We start from the raw sequence: 15034 nt of genomic DNA on the forward strand, positions 1-15034 counted from the left end.
TTGTACTCACTTGGGTGTCAAGAGGTGAGGTTCTTTTCTTTATGTAGTCCTTATGTTGGTATTAAGGTGGTGGAGGGTGGAGCTTGATGCCTAAGTTGCGTTTTGGCGATGTCCTTCCCTAGTGCCCTCGCAGGACCGGCGTCCAGGACTCCGAGGGGCTTAAAAAGCCCCCTCAGAGTACCTAGGAGGTCAAACCGCGTTTGCGGGCTGCAGGGAGTTCCTGCTTTCCAACCCACTTGCAAGGGTCGGATTGGGGTATCTATGTACCCCAGAAATAACGCAAACTTGGATTTCTCCCAGGACAGCCTGGGGAAATGGAGTGCTCTCCCCAGCAGCACCACCGGAAGTCAAGAGCTGGTACTCTTACAGCAGAGTTTCCTGGAAGTCCCACTGGATAGGATTCTGAGTAGATCTGCTTTGGATTGCTCTGTTACTTGGGAAATTGAATGCTGCAGTGCTAAGAGCCTTTACACGTTTGTGCTGCAACCCCTGACTCGTGCATAAAAGCCATCAATGAAACTGTTGCACTGTATCACCTTCCCACCGTTGCAGTGGGATTAGGGTCCGTGTCTCTCATTGTTGAAGATGCCGCACTGACCCCTGTTTCTCTATAAACTAATTCCGCAAGTGGGGTATGGATGCATCCTGTCTCCTTGGGCTCAACGGTATCTGTATATGCAGATATGCGGTAGCTCAGTGGAAGATCGACTCCATTACATCCTGGCCTTCCCTCTCTACATCGAGCCTCGGAATAATAATAATAATAAGAGTTGGTTTTTATATGCCGACTTTCTCTGCCACTTAAGGGAGAATCAAACCGGCTTACGATCACCTTCCCTTCCCCACAACAGACACCCTGTGAGGTAGGTGGGGCTGAGAGAGCTCTAACAGAGCTGTAACTTGCCCAAGGTCACCCAGCTGGCTTCGTGTGCAGGAGTGGGGAAACAAATCCAGTTCACCAGTTTAGCCTCCGCCACTCACGTGAGGAGAGGGGAATCAAACCCGGTTCTCCAGATCAGACTCCATCGCTCCAAACCACCGCTCTTAACCACTACACCACGCTGGCTCCTGGCAAATATTCTTTCCACTTATTATCTAACGCCGATAAACTAATTTTCTTGCTTTCCGATATTGACCCTTTTGTTTCCCGGAAAATGGCACTTTATGGCCAAGCAGCCAAGAAAATTAGGGCAAAGAAAGCAGCTGAATGAGGAAAGGAGCCAGGTTGGTGTATTTTAATCTTACGACTTTTAAGGGGTTTATATATATATTAAGTTGTTGTAATATTGTCTAGATTGTAAAGGCCTATGGCCATGCACAATAAACATGACTGACTGACACTCATGAAAAGGAAACTAAACCCAGCTTGCAGGATGCTTTGCAGCACGGGAACTCTTGCAGCGCTCAGGGAAGCAGGTGACAATATCATGGCACCATCTCCCTTCCTTGGTGGGGCCCCTAGTGTCACTTCCCTCTTCCGTTCTGCCGAACAGCAAAACCACAACTCTCCGTTTCGACTCTCGAGATTGCAAGGGCTTCTGGCCTCCGAGCATCCCCCTCCCGCCAAACCAAACAGGCCATGAGGGCAGCCACGTTCGCTTACTTGCCGGCTGGTTTTCAGAACGTTGCTCCTTTCCGAGGCCCTCCCCAGTGCTCCCTGTCTCCTTAGCCTCCGGGCCATCGTTGGGACCACAGAGGCAAACCCCAGAAAGCGGCTCTCCGACCCCTTATCGCCTGACTCCAAAATGCAAGCCTCTGGCCCAGTGTTCCTGAGACGCCTTGGCAACTTTCCTGGCTGTGCCGTCAGAAAAAGAGGCGGCAGGCAGACCTCTCCCCCTTCCCCCGCACTTCCCCTGCGCCCTCTGAAAAGCAGGGGCCGGAAGCACCGAAAACATTCGAGACATCCGTTGGGGTCTCCCCTGTGTGCGTTTCTCAGCCACGCGTCTACCTTTTCTGGGCTGCTGCCTCTGCCAAGGCCTCCCAAAGCCCTGCCAAAATGTCGAGAAAGAATAATCACAGTTTCTGGAGAACAGCCATCATCTCCAAAGGCTGTTACACCCAGAGAGATTCTCTGTCAACATATAGTTCAGCCAGCCTCCAAGGAGAAAACGAGAAGACTCAGCCGGGGCTCTGGGTGCTAACTCCAAACACCATGGTCAAATAAAGCGAGTTACACAAACAGCAGACATTAAGCTAATTTCCAGGGATTGCCCTGATTTTGCAGAGTGCATTTGCCATGTGTACTATTTTGCCAGGCTGTACCGTTAAAGCAATTAGGTTGATTACACAGGTATTATGTCGGTGGATCAAAGTGTTCAGAATCGGGTTTGTTGGCTTTGAACTGAAGTGTTTTTGATCGTAGGCTATCTTAAGTCATCACAAAGAAACAGGACTGCTGATCCAAGAAGTCCTTGGGCTAGCATACTTCCAGCGGCTAGGGTTGCCAACTCCGGGTTGAGAAATTCCCAGAGATTCAGGGATGGAGCCAGGGGAGGGAAGGGACCTCAGCGGGGCTCCACCTCCAAAAATCTCCAGGTATTTCCCAACACGGAGCTAGTAATCTGCAGAGAAAGGCAATGGCAAACTACCTCTGCTCATCTCTTCCCTTAAACACCCTGTGGATGGGGTTACCATGAGTTTCTTGTGACTTTACGGCACATTATAACTATTCTTCAGTTTCTGAAATTGTGAAAACACAATGTGCAAAAGAATATTAGGGGATAATGTTGCCCACCTCCAGGTGGTGGCTGGAGATCTCCTGGTATTACAATTGATCTCCAGGTGACAAAGATCAGTTCCGCTGGATAAAATGGCTGCTTTGGAAGGTGACATTTTACCCTACTGACGACCCTCCCCAAACTCCACCCTCTTCAGGCTCCATCCCCAAAATCTCTAGGTATTTCCCAATTCGAAGCTGGCAACTCTATTAGTGGATGAAGCTGATGCCCCCGCAAGAGAGATCAACAAAGGAGGGAAAACTTTGTCTTATATATATATTTTTGCCTGTTACACAACTATTAAAAAACAGAGGAGCCCTGCCAGAAAAGTCCACTCCGTGCCAATGAGAAGTTTGATGTCTTTTGTACAGGAGAAACGTTCCCACCCAGGGCTGTTTTGATGCAAGAAGCAGCTGATCTCCCTCTCTCTGTTTACAACTTAGCTGACTGTGGTCAGTGCCTTTCACAGGGCAACATGTGACAGAATTAATATTAGAAATCAGATGTGCATGAAAACAAGAGGAGGGTGCAGATGAGCCAAATGAAGAGCCCGTATTCAACTCTAGCTCCTGGGGTACTAGGTTTTAAAACAAGAGCCATTTTCTAGCAGAGAAAGTTTATGAAGTTATGCACAATGTGGAGAGAGGACTTCCACCCTTTCCACTAACCTCGGGGCGCCCAGTGAAGTCAAGACAGACTTCTTCACATAATGTACAATTAACTTATGGAAGTTGGTACTGCCTGATGGCATGAAGGAAGCTAGCCCAGATGGCTTTAAAAGGAGATTGGACAGATTCAGGGAGGAGAGACTCATCAGCAGCTAATGGCCACAACAGGTTACTGGAACCTCCATGTTCTGAAGCAGTATAGCTTTGAATGCTTTTAGATGGCATTAGCAGGAGGTGGTTTTGGCCTCTGTACTTCTGATTGTGGGGCACCTGGTTGACCACTGGAAGGAAACAGGATTTGGGATTAGGCAGACCCTCCGTTTGATCAGCTCATGTTCTTACAAGGAAATATTTAGTGTTTGTTGACCTTTGTGGGTAGACCAAATGGTTTCCATCTCTGGATCTTACTTCTTTGTAGTTCAGAGCGGCACAATTGGCACCTAGCCTCACCCGAGAGGGCACACACCATATCCATCCTCACCCCCACCCCAGCATTGATCTCCTTCAGGGACCTCAAATTGCACACCCAAAACAGGACACCCTCCCCAAATATGGAAAGTCAATTTTAAATTGTGGGGGGGAGGAGCACTGAAAGTCAACTAGGGCCTTGAACCTTTTTCCTTTTATCCCTTAGAAGCTCCTTGATCCATTGATCTTGAGCAGCATATATCTAGTGTTTGAGTGATACAAATCTTGCCACTGCCAATGTAGCCTTGGGGTCCCTATCGCTTAGTAGAAAAGGCATTTTGTCAGACACAGAGGCATTAGATTTGTATGTTAAAAGGGAGGAAATATAATGTGATCGAAGTTCCTCATAAAAGCGGCATTCCAAAAGGGCAGGAGCTAATGAATCGATAGAGCCAGAAGAGCAAGGACAGGTCCTGTCTGAATATGGTATATTCAAAATCCTGCCCTGCATAACCATAGAGGGGTTAGCATTCAATCTAGCTAAACAAAAAGCTCTAGAAAGATGAGTTGTCGTCAAATAATGTGTATAAGCAGGCAAACCACGTGGTGGTGGTATTCCGAAGAACTGGGATGAACAAACGTGGCAAGCACGAAAAGTAGTGCTGTTATAATCAAGCTCTTTAATGCGCTTTTTAATTTTGGTGAAAGCTTCAGTTTTCCCAAGATCTAATAATATATCCTGCGAGAAGCCCAACAATGACAGTTTCTCATCTAAGATTTTTTGCCATGAGGATTTAAAAGGGTCATGCTTCAGAGAAGCTAAGAACCCCTCAGTGCTAAAGCACAGTTTAAAGTGTAGTTTAAAGGCGGCCAACCATGCCCTAGCTTCGAGTGACATTTGGCCAAACTCGGAACGAAGAGTAACGCCAGCAACACACCAAGGGGCATTTAGGAGTTTTCGTAAGAACTGAAGCAATGGACGATCTATAGATGCATTGACAACTGTGATCCACATGGCAACACCAAAGTGAATAATTGGGGTAAATTTTAGATTAAAAACCTGAATAGCCCCTGGAATAAATTTGCCACCTTTGGTGTGGAAAAAGTTGACAATAGCACCAACCCCAGGTTTAATTTTGTTGGACACTGCTTTTTGATGGGCATTCCAATTTAGGTTATGGGAAAAAAGAATGCCAAGGTAAACAAACTCCTTGACTTGGTCAACCTCAAAGCCGTCTAATACCCAGTGAAAAAGAGGCATTTTTCTCCTCTTAGTGAAGATCATAATCTTAGATTTATGACGATTTTAAGATCTTCCCTAGAGCAGTACTCAGAAAAGGTTTATAAAGATCTTTTCAAACCAATTCTTGTGCTGGACAGGAGAACTGCATCGTCAGCATAGAGTAGAATTGGGGTGGGATGACTTGAATGCTTTGGGGGCGACAAGACTCTGAGAAATTGGTTGCCATATCATTCAGGTATAGATTAAACAAGAGAGGAGCAAGGAGGCAACCTTGTCTAACTCCCCTGGCCAGTTCAAAGGGCTCAGTTAGTTCTCCTTGGTCGCCACAGCGAACCTGAGCTGTGAGGTCAGTATGAAATTGTTGAATGAGCCATAGTAGTTTCAACCATAGCCTCTCCCTCGGGATAGTATCAAAAGCTCCCTTAAGATCAATAAAACCCGCATAAAGGGTGCCATTTCGGGGGGGGGGGGGAGGAATATTTCTCAGCTAAGTGAGAGAGCACTAAACAATGGTCAGTAACAGACCAACCCCTTCTGAAGCCAATCTGCTCCCAGCCAAGGATGTCATTACTCTCAACCCAGTCCAACAGCCTCTTTAATAAGTAGGAGGAATACAATTTGCCTAAGCAAGACAAAAGGCTGATTGGACGATAACAGCTTGGGTCAGAGAGCTGACCCTTTTTGAAGATTGGGACGATAATAGTATGTCTCCAAGATTTTGGAATGGCTCCTGATGCATTAATTTGTGTAAATACAGGAGCAAGAATGTTGGCCCACCATTCGCTGTTGACTTTAAAAAGTTCGTAGGGAATTAGATCAGGACCTGGGGCTTTCCCTGAGCGTAAGCGATCAATGAGCGGTTTAATTTCATTAGGAGACACATCTGGCCAGGAATTCAGCAAAATAGAAGGTGCTACAGGTATAAGTCCTTGGTTTTCCACCGAGGAGGAGAAAAGGCTCTTGAAGTAAGCTACCCAGATCGATGACAGGATACATGCGGGGACTCTGACATAGCCATTACTTAGAGAATTCACAGTCCGCCAGAAGATTGAATTATCATTGTTGTTTATAGCTGTAATCAAGCTCCTCCAATTTTTATGGGTCTTGAACCATTCCCTACATCAGCTGCCTTACTTTATCTGCAGCAGTTAACTGATGATCTGGTTTACCTCCATGTCACAAAAACACATTTACCCTGCTGATTTCTGCAAATCAAACCTCTATTAAAGGGACAGAAGAAGACAGACAGGGTTTCCCCTCCTGATCAGTCGACAACCCCACAGTCAAAAGTTGCAGATGGGAAAATGGAATATTGGATATATTTATTCAGGGTTATGTTCATGTAATTTGTGATTGATCTGTTGCTAATGTAACAAGCTGCAGGACAAGTTACATAATTGGCTCGAACAATATTAATGCATCTTTTAGCTTCAAAGTCTTCTTTGTCCACCTTTCTCATTCATAGTCAAATGTATTATTGTCAGCTCTTTTTCTCTTGGTTTTATTCACTCTCTTTGGTGGATCCCAAATAAAAAGGGGTCAGTAGAAGCTGTTGGGCCTTGCTCAGTTTCTCAGGGGAGGGCTTTATGGCAAAATGTGTGAAAGCCAACAATGCTGACTTCAAACAGGAGGAATAGAGCCTAAAGGACTAGGTAAAATAAAATGTTTTGTTGTTTGATTGAACCAGCTTTGCCCTGGATCTTCTAGACATTTTTTCTCTAAATTAGATCCCAGTTCATCATTGAGGTTGCCAGCTCCAGGGTAGGAAATACCTGGAGATTTTGGTGGTGGAGCCTGAGGAGGGGTCTGTAGAGGGGAGGGACTTAAAAGCCATAGAGCCCAATTGCCAAAGTGGCCATTTTCCCCGGGGAACTGATCTCTGTTGCCTGGAGATCATTTGTAATAGCAGGAGATCTCTAGCCACCACCTGGAAGTTAGTAACCCTGTTCATCACATTGTCTCAGATTGCATCTGCTGTTCCCACAACAAAATTATCTTTAGTCAAGGATGCTCAATTGTTCTCCATTACCAACAGCTACATTTAAGGATCCGTATACACTGGGATTCTGCAGAAATGCAAAATTAAAATAAAATACATTTTAAAAACCAGTATACCATGTATATAATGTAGTTTAAAGCCAGAGAGGCTCAGCAATCTGAACACAGAACTAGAAGTGGAGATACTCGGTTTCAGATCCCTGCTCTATCATAGGGCTCAATGAGTGGCCATGGGCCAATGACACATACCCCCCTGCAATCTACCTCACAGGGTTGTTGCAAAAACCAGCTATGTCATCCTGAGCTCCTTGGAGCAAGAGTGGGATAAAAATGTCATACACAGAAACTCTTCCTTCCTTCTCCCAAGTTTCCTACGAAATGCAGAGAAACCAGGGGGAAATGAAGAGTGTTGTTTTCGGTCTTCCTTTTGCAGATGGTAGAACAGCCCACGGAGAATTTGCACTTGGACAGCAGGCACAGGGACAGTTTTCGAGTAGTCTGACAATTAAAACCCCTGATCCAGTCTAGACATGTTTGTGACAAGTGATGCCAGATAGTGATTCAAGTCTGCATCTGTCAGGCTAAGAGCAGCCCAAATAAACAAAGCAAGACAGACATGCATCTCCTTAGATGAGGCTATTTGCTATGCCCCTCCATCTCCTTTGACCTCCTCTGGAGGCATCAGGCACAGCCAGGCGCTTCTCCCTGATGGTTCTAACTGCCATCCGATTTGCACCAAGCTGGTCCATCAGGTGCAGCCTTTTAGCTTCCAAACACTGCCCCCCCTCTCAAGATCTGAGCATGAAGAGAACCAGTGCCCATAGGGGAAACCAAGAGTGAGGAGCTACTGTTGCACCAGCAAGCCTGTTGCAGAATATTGGGCTGAAGATGTTGAGTGCCTGGCAAAGCAGTTCTGGGGGGAAATGAACATTAAAAAAGCAAATAAATAAAACAGGAAGCCAAGTATTGCAACAGAGAAAGCGGCTGGGAAAGAGGAAGGAAGTCAATAGTTCACGAGAAGGGGGAGGGGAGAAGAGAAGATGCAGGGGAAAAAAATAATCCAACATCATAATGGCCATTTATTGCAGCCTTTGAGAATAATTCCAGCAAACAAGGAAGATGCATAAACCCCAAAGGTTTTGTTTGAGCCCCAGAACCCATTTCCAGAATCATTATTCTGTTCTGGGTGATGTCGCAAAAAGCATATCTTGATCCAAAAAGAGAAAAGCTACTTGTATTGCATCAGGAATAGCAAGGTTGTGATGAGGAGGCAGGCAATGGCAAACCACCTCTGAACATCTCTTGCCCTGAAAACCCTACCTGGGGTTGCCATGAGTCAGCAGAGACTTGACGGGAAAAAGAGGAAAGCTGAGAACTGTATGGGAAAAATCTCGCAGTACCTTCACTAAGCTACAGTTACCAGAATTATTTTGCAAAATGCACTGCCTTATTCCAGAAGTGCAAAATGCCAGCAAGCGCAGCTGATAGCGCAGACCAGTCACTAACCAATCTGACCTGACAAGATAGATCAAAGTCTTCTCAGCCCTAAAACTGATAAATCTTGTAGGTGAGCAAAAACATCCTATTGGAAATAGTTCAGGCCCAGAAGAGAAATCGCCACCCCTCCTTGTCCACAGTCTCCAATATCATTGCCAGTTTCTCCTGAAGAGCAGGAGGAAGAGTAACAATGAAGGAAATTGACAGGCAGTAGCAGTAATTGACCACAGTCAGTGGAGGAAATTGGCATTGATGAAAATGACATTCTTTCTGCAGACTACAGACCACAGAGGCCAAAACAAAGGATGGTGAGATAGATTTAAATTGTATAGTACTCTATTTTTTTCCATGAAGTGACACATGGTGACCCTGTAGGATTTTCAAGGCAAGAGATGTTCAGAGGTGGTTTGCCATTGTTTGCCTCCACGTCATGACTCTGGTATTCCTTGGAGGTCTCCCTTCCAAATACTAGCCAGGGCTGACCCAGTTTAGTTTCTGACATCTGAGGAGATCAGGCTAGCCTGGAGCTATCCAGGTCAGGGCATAGTACTCTACAGAGGGAGAAAATGGTGCATTAAGGATTTAAAATGTGTTTCCATTAGAAACAGCATCTGTTCAGTGGCTACACACACACACACAAGTGAACACATATGCGCACAAAAACCCACAGAAAGGCTGAACTGTGAGCTTTGCATAGTTATCGGTCAATATAAAAACGGGATGCAAACACATTTAAAACTGCATCGCTGTCTTTCATGCAAGCTCATCACCTGCAAGGGGAGGTTAAAAAAATGCTTTCAATAGCAGACATGAAATTGGCCCTGGCAAACGGGGGGTGGGGCCACAGCTCAGTGGCAGAGCCTTTCTTTCCTTTGCAGAAGATCCCAGGCTCAATCTCCAGATAAATATATATTAAGTAGCAGATGCTGGAAGAGACCCCGAGACCCCGGAAAGTCACTGCCAGTCAGACTCTGGCATTACCAACACCCACCAATCCATTACCAACACCCACCAAATATTTATTAACGTTGACCATCCTGTCATCCACAAGTAAAAAGTTAGCACTTCACACAAAGTTACTTTTTATACAGTTACGCTTATGGTATCATAACTGTATAAAAAAATTATACAACTTCTACTACAGTTATGCTTATGGTACGTATTTGCATATGATGCACAGATTTCAGGCACATCTTCAATGAAACCCTTCAATTTGATGGACATCAGACATAGGGTTGCCAGCTCTGGGTTGGGAAAAACCTGGAGATTTTAGGGGCGGTGCCTGAGGAGGGCAGGGTTTGGGGAGGGGAGGGACTTCAATGCCATAGAGTCCAATTGCCAAAGCGGCCATTTTCTCCAGGGAAACTGTTCTCTGTCGGCTGGAGATCAGTTGTAATAGCAGCAGATCTCCAGCTAGTAACCTAAGGTTACAATACAAAATAGGCACCTCCGTGAGGGATACTCCGCACTTTAGAGTATCCCTCATGGAACTGAAAACTGAGTGAAAGAACTGATCATTGGGTTCACTTTTTGGAAATGTTTTTTTGATTGGGGCTGAAGAAAAGACATGAAACGGCCGTCCCCTATCTTTTCCCAAAAAGTGTTTCTTTTGGGATTGTACCTGTTATTGGACTCTTTGAAGAAAAATTAATACATACTTGGAAGACATGGCAGTTGGTGCATAAAGACTGAACTTAATTTAAACTGTATATAACTTTGGTTGTTCCTATATGTATTTTTCACTCTGTTCTGTTTATGTCATTTATGTGTAAGCACTAATAAGACTTGTTTGCTACTTTTGTATTGGAGACTCCATTGCAGTTTTAGTAACTGGAGGTTGGCAACCCTATTAAGAGGACATTGATTCATAGGGTCGCCATGAGTCGGAAGTGACTTGACAGCACTTAACACACACACACCTTGTGGTATCAGCATCCCAGTAATGGTGGCTTAGCATCTGACCCTTTAGAAATCAATTCTAGCAAACCAGTGCTTTCCCCAGAAACTCCAGTTAGTATTTTTCGCCTTGCTACCCTCCCTTCCATTAAAAAGGGCAAGTAAGAGGAGACAGGAACCATTCCCCTCCCCCTGATTTAGCAAGAAGAGAAGCCGCAGACCGGGCTCTGTTAATCTGATTAACCATCTTCTCTCAGCCACAGACTACTCCTTCCTAACGCTCAGATACAGCTGTGCCCCCCCACAAGAGGCACTGAACAGGAAAAGCTGCAGCTCGGCCTGAGAAGGAATCTAGCAGGAGGCTGCAGTAAACCTCAGCTCTTCCCTCCCAGCCCCGTTCCTGTGCCCCTCAGCTCCAGATGTTTGCATTGCTCAGCGGTAAGAAAAGAGATTAAAAAAAGACTCTGAGAGAATGCAAGTTCCAGTGATCCAGAGAAAGCAAGGCGGCCAAACGACTAGACAGGTCTGAAATAGTACAGCGATGGTCCACGGCCCGCCTCAACATGCTGTGGTCAACTCAGACCATTGTGCAAGTGACTTCCGTCATCTCTGTGCCCCACCCCTGTATCTACCAATAAGGGGCACATTAAATAAAAGGGGGAGGGGCTGTGGCTCAGTGGTAGAGCCTCTGCTTGGCATGCAGAAGGTCCCAGGTTCAATCTTGACCCATGGGGTGACGTCACATCCCGACATTTACTAGGCAGACTTTGTTTACCGGGTGGTTTGCCAGTGCCTTCCCTAGTCATCTCCCCTTTACACCCAGCAAGCTGGGTGCTCATTTGACCGACCTCAGAAGGATGGGTCGACCTTGAGCCGGCTACCTGAAACCGACTTCCGTTGGGATCGAACTCAGGTCGTGAGCAGAGCTGGGACTGCACTACTGCAGTTTACCACTCTGCCCCATGGGGCTCCCTCCCTTCCCTAAACCCCACCCTCCTCAGGCTCCACCCCCAAAATTTCCAGGTATTTCCCAACCCGGAGCTAGCAACCCTACCACTGAGTGAGACAGGATGTTGGACTAGGCAGACCACTGGTCTGATCTAGCAGGGCTCTTCTTTTGTTCCAGTGAAATGCATCTTTCTCGCCCATAATGTCATGAGGGGAAAAAAGATAATCTATACAATGCTCTCATACTTTGTAAGGCAGTGAAAAGGGCCCAGTCAGCATTGATTCCCGAGGAAAAGAACTGCTCTCGCAGGCCATGATTTTTGCCTTCCCAAGTTGTCAACCAACCCGCCACATCCCGGAGGATCGCTTAACTCCATGTCAGCATTTCCATCCCAAACATATATTTTGTGAGCATGCCTGAGGGTGGGAAGGGAAGAGAGTTCAAGCCGCCCACAAGAACATGTCAATCGTCAGCCAGGCCATAATGCTGCTTACTGCGAGCAATTCACACACACACATACACACACACTTTTTACAATGGGGGGGGGAGAGAGAGAGAACAGTTTGCTGGGGATCAGGTCTAGAAAACAGGAATCATACATAGAGGCAGTTGGAGAGGTAAGTGTGGGCAGGCAGTTGAGTTCTATAGAAACATCTAGATGGGTTGTTCTGAAAACAAGTCTATGAAAGTGACCTTTATGATTGATAGTGTGGGGGAGAAAAGGAAGAGGAGCATCAATGCACAATGAGTAGGGTTGCCAACCTCCAGGTACTAAGTATACAATACCAGAAGGGGAGTGGTACCTGGAACACACATATACATAAAGTACCACTGATGCAGTGGATGTAATGGTTTATGCACTTTCAAAACCATAATTTCCAACAAATGATTCAAGCTATGGAACAAAACAATCTATGCAAGTTTACAAGGTTTCGCAAATCTTATCCTTGTTTCGCTAATTGCATTAGCTTCATCAGAAGTCTGTTGCTGCTGTACTCCAGGTACTAACAACAAGAGAAAAAAAACAGCACAAAAATCACAATGGTATTAAATAAACACACAAATTGTAATGAATCACTTGGGCAAATATAAAAATATGAACTAACACAAACAAAACAATAACGGACAAACCAACACCTAAGAAAGAATTGTACATGCACGAAAAGCTAGCGGGAAAGAATCCCTTTGTTCCAAACCTGATAAGATGAACAATATAACAATTCAATGAATGGTAAATTCATACAAAAGATCCATAATAGACATCCATTAATAAATGGAAATACTGAATGTCGTTGTGCTATTCCATTTCTGTGGTCTTGCACGGGCTGTAGAAAAAAACAATGACTTATTCTTCAGGTTTAGAAACAAACAGAAGGTCGGTACGTGTTGTCTAGATCGTTTTTAAACACGTTTCCTGTGGGCTTCTTCAGCCACAATGTAGCAAGTTAAATAATCCATAGTGGGTGAAAGGCAATACAGGACCTCAAAGGTTCTCCAACAGGATTTCAAAGACGGATAATGATAGTACAACTCTACAGCACTTAGCCTCTTTTTATTTTGGTACTCCAGGTACTAGCTGGAGATCTCCTGTTATTACAACTGATCTCCAGCTGATAGAGATCAGTTCACCTGGAGAAAATGGCCGCTTTGGCAATTGGACTCTATGGCATTGAAGTCCCTCCCCTAACCCCACCCTCCTCAGTCTCTGCCCCAAAAACCTCCTGCCAGTGGCGAAGGGACCTAGCAACCCTAACTGGGCTGGATGGCTCAACTGTCTAACGTTGCATACAGTAGCTTCATATTTGCAAGGGCAATGGCTCAGAGGTAAAGTGCATGTGTTGCAGGCATAAGGTCCTATGTTCAAGCCCTGGCAGCTTCAGCTAAGACACTTGAGGTAACAGACTGCAATAGTCCTTTACCCAGGTGGCCAACAAGCCACATGCAACTATAGGAAACAACACCTGGCCAGATGGTCTGATGTAGTGTTGACAACCTCCAGGTACTAGTTGGAGATCTCCTGCTATTACAACTGATCTCCAGCGGACAGAGATCAGTTCACCTGGAGAAAATGGCCACTTTGGCAATTGGACTCAATGGCATTGAAGTCCCTCCCCTCTCCAAACCCCACCCTCCTCAGACTCTGTCCCAAAAACCTCCCACCGATGGCAGAGGGACCTGGCAACCCAAGCAACGAGTGAGGTAGACCACTGTGCAGGTATAAAAGGGTTCTGTGGGATGAGATGTCATTCGTTTCAAGAGCCACTGAATTCATTTTAATTGGCTCATTTTCAAAGTTTGTTCTTCAACCCTTCCCCCTGCACTCTAAATATAAAACTAAAATATCAAACCACCTCTTTGCAAATGTCTGCAGATACTTGGAGCTTCAGCGCTCACAGAACTGTAAACCCCCCCCCCCAATTAGTCACACATTATCTCATTGTAAAAATAAATTTTAAAAAATTAAACGCACATACTACATTTCCAATTGGGAGGATCGTTTGACTTCTAAAACAATCTATTGTAAACTACTCTGATCATTAAAGTAATCAGTGGAATGCAGAATTAAGACAGATAATTTAAGTAGAGTAATGCTGGATCAGACCAATGTTGCCCAGGCTAGCCTTCAGTTGGCGCCTGGAGATCTTTCAGAATTACAACTGATCTCCAGACTACAGAGATCAGATCCCCTGGAGGAAATGGCAGCTTTGGAGGGTGGACACTATGGCATTATATCCTGCTGAGGTACCTCCCCTCCCCAAACCCTGCCCTCCCCAATCTCCACCTCCAAAACTCCAGGAATATCTCATCTTGCAGATGGTGGCCTAGCCAGGCAGATGACCCTGGAATGTCTACAAGCAAGGCACAGAAGCTAAAGCCTTCCCTCTCTCAGCAACTGGTATTCAGATACACCGTTTCTGTACATGGAAGTTCCATTTAATCACCATAACTTAATGGAGCTATCCTCCATTAAGTTGTCTAATCCATTCAGTTCAGCAACCACTGTGGCAGAGACCATCATAAGTTAAGCATTGTATGATCATGCATTTCATTTTTTAAAAATCACTGTTTTCCTCAGACAACAGTAGTGTTATATACTGCAAGACCAGATCACTGAATTCAGTTTTTAAGGCCTGAGGTTCAGTGTATAAGTGTGCTAGGCTTTGTCCAAATGAATGGCCTGCCTCACATCTGCCTCAAGGGTAGATGGATGCAGATGTGTTCAAGAAATGCTCATGAGACAGGATTTAGGACAGGGGCCCACATGAAATTCTCGCCCTGCAGCAATAGAGCAACATTTGATAAACGACAGATATAGAAAGAACAGAGTGTTCACGGGAGAAACTGGTTAGAAGAAGACGACTTGGTTTTTATATGCCGACTTCCTCTTCCACTTAAAGAAGAATCAAACCGGCTTGCAATCACCTTCTCTTCCCCTCCCCATAACAGACACCTTGTGAGGCAGGTGGGGCTGAGAGAGCTCTAAGAGAGAGCTGTGACTAGCTCAAAGTCACCCAGCTGGCTTCATGTGTAGGAGTGGGGAAACCAAAATGGTTCACCAGATTAGCCTCTGCTGCTCATGTGGAGGAGTGGGGAATCAAGCTTGGTTCTCCAGATTAGAGTCCACCACTCCAAACCACTACTCTTAACCTCTACTCTA

This window comes from Euleptes europaea, chromosome 14 (genome assembly GCF_029931775.1).
Source record: "Euleptes europaea isolate rEulEur1 chromosome 14, rEulEur1.hap1, whole genome shotgun sequence".
In the NCBI taxonomy this organism is placed as follows: domain Eukaryota; kingdom Metazoa; phylum Chordata; class Lepidosauria; order Squamata; family Sphaerodactylidae; genus Euleptes; species Euleptes europaea.